The sequence below is a fragment of the Microcebus murinus genome, chromosome 23 (genome assembly GCF_040939455.1).
Source record: "Microcebus murinus isolate Inina chromosome 23, M.murinus_Inina_mat1.0, whole genome shotgun sequence".
In the NCBI taxonomy this organism is placed as follows: domain Eukaryota; kingdom Metazoa; phylum Chordata; class Mammalia; order Primates; family Cheirogaleidae; genus Microcebus; species Microcebus murinus.
In genome coordinates, this window is record NC_134126.1 from 13,632,810 (window position 1) to 13,635,678 (window position 2,869).

The window sequence follows — 2,869 nt, forward strand, 5'->3', positions numbered from 1 at the left end:
GCAGTGGCATCATTGTATCTCACTGCAATCTCCAACTCCTGGGGTCAAGGGATCCTCCTGTTTCAGCCTCCTGAGTAGCTGGGACTGCAGGCACATGCCACATAATTGTTCTATTTTTAATAGAGACGACGTCTCACTCTTGCTCAGGCCGGTCTCGAACTCCTGACCTCAAGCGATCCTCCTGCCTCGGCCTCCCAGAGTGCTAAGATTACAGGCGTGAGCCACCTCGCCTGGCCTCATTGACCATGATTCCCTCATGCTCACGCCTAAACCAGTCGGAACCCCACTCCCCGGGCGGTGTCGGGGGTAAGTCCCCTGAAGCTCACGGCCTTCGGAGACTGGAGAAGTGAACAGGACAGGGGCTCTACCGGGGGAGGAGGGGCATGAACAGTGGCTGGAAAGGCCGCGCGCTGACAGTATCAAGTAACGATTGAGTAGACTGTCCCTGCACTGGGGGGCAGAAACAAGCTCACAGATGCTACGCGACTACCAATTGTGACACAGGTGTGACCGGAGACAGCTGCTGTGAGAGAGAACGGGGATCCTGGTGAGGTCACGGAGCAAGAAAGGTCACTAGAGGAAGTGAAAACTGAGTAGGAACCGCCAGGCGGGGTTGCGGGAAGAGCCTTCCAGGAGGGGACAGAGGAGAGGACAGGCCGGCCCATCTGAGAGCACGGAAGGCGCTGGGCCTGCAGAGCTCGGGGCGGGAGGAAGGGAAGGAAGGACGAGTGGGCGGCAGGCAGGGCCTGCCCCGCCCCACGAGGAGTCTGGGTTGTGTCCTGAGAGTGGTGCCAGGCGCTGGAAGTTTAACCAGGGGGCAGGATGTGATCTGACTTGTGTTTTTAAAAGCTCAATCTGGATGGAGGGGCAAGGAGACTATAATGTTAGCCCACGAGCTGTGGTGGCTCGGCCTGGGTGGCACAGGAGGGGTGGAGAGAATGTGGCAGAGTCCAGTGAGGATGGCATTGCTAGTGCCCGGGCAGATACAAGGAAGGTTCGTCCCCGGACTTTCTCCCGAGGGGTACGGTCTATTTGAGGTGCTGAGACACGCCACCCCTCGTAACCCTATGCTGGTAAAGGGCGATTAAGGGCCACGTGGGAGGTGCAGAGAGGGAGATGCAGAAGTTCAGGAGAAGGTGAGGTCATGGGTTTGGGGCTTTGGGGCAGCGTCTTAAGGAGGGTGACGCTTGAGCAGGCATGGAAGGGGGTGCAAGGTGGTTTGAAGGTGCAGACAGACATGGGATAGGGCAGCCCAGGAGGAGGATCTCGCATGAGCCAAGGCACAGATGCAGGAGACGAAGGCGGGGGAGGAGAGCAAGCAGTACAGTTCATATGGAATTGTGAATTGTTTGGGGGATAAGGCTAGACAAGTCTTGGGAGTCTGATTAAGAAAAATTCTGAGTGTCAGGCTAGGATAATAAATAAAACGACAAAACCACTTTTTAAAATAAGTCTAACTTAGCTACAAATCCACTTGGCTCTCCTAGGAATAATGAATGGTGCTATTCAAGTTTTTATTTTTATTTTTTGTAGAAACGGGGTCTCCCTATCTTCCCCAGGCTGGTCTCAAACTCCTGGGCTCAAACAATCCTCCCACTTCGGCCTCCCACAGTGTTGGGATTACAGGTATGAGCCACTGTGCCCAGCCTAAATTTTGATTATTTATTCACTGAATGGAATAGCAATACCCTTCCTGGCATCACTGCTACCTGCAGGTCATTTACCAATGATTTCTCACTTCTTTTAGAATGCTTCCCTTTGTCACTGATTGAGTATTGGTGCTGGGCATTCTGGAATGAAAAGGCGTGGTCCCAACTGTCGAGGGGCCTAAGAGTTGAGCAGATGAAGAGATAAATTATAATAAGTATAATGTAAGTGTTTGGGAAGAGGTAGTACAAAGGAGAGAAAAATTTTCTCTACTACCTGGAGTTAAGGGCTATATTTCACAGAGGGGGTGACATTTCAGCTGGGCCTTGAAGGATGAGTAGGAGTTTGCCAGGCAAAAAGTAAGGTGGAAAGGCCTTCCAAACACAAGAAACGGGCTGTGTAAGCACACACACACACACACACACACACACACACACACACACACACACAGCTTCTTAATTCTCATACCTTCAACCCTACAAGTCCTGTGGCGTGTACATTTTCAAGTTTTATTTTCAGGCTTTTAGGGGAAGCTTGGTGATAATAAGTGAGTTCTTCCAGTTCTACAAACAAGAGTTGGCGTCTAAGTATTCAACCCTCATACGCACGCATTTTACCTAACGAGAAGTCAGGATTTTAGTAAGTCAAATGGGTTATACCCACTGCACCCAATTATTCCTCAGGAAGGTTTTACTGACATAATTTTCCAGAGCAACAAGGAAAAGGAGTCTTAAGTCTGTTTTTTCGAAGACTAGTAAACGCATCAGTTATCAACGCAGGCCCTTCCTCACTTCAATTTTTCACAGAAGGGTGGGAGAAGTCATAACTCGCCGTCATGTCTGCCTCCCAGTTTTGGCATTTGCAGGAAACTGGTCTCCTCTAAATTTCCTGAGCGTTCATAAAAGTTTATTTCAGACCCAGATGGACACCCAGGACCATCCTCTCTCAAAAATGTGTTCATTGCTAATTTTAGCTCAAGATAAAAGCCAACATATCAATACAGTCTAAGGGGCTATGAGGAAGTGAGGAAGGAATTCACTGAAGCCTGGGAGGAACTATCCTGTCATCCAGCGCCCTCAGGTAAGGGGAGGCCTCGGATCTGCCCAGGTTGTCTGGCCAGAAGGGGGTGGGGGCGGAGAGGAGGAGGCGACAGAGCAGAAGCAGTTTGGGGAACTTCGCCTGACGGCCACTTCCTCTCTCCTCCGCACCCGCCTGCTTGCTT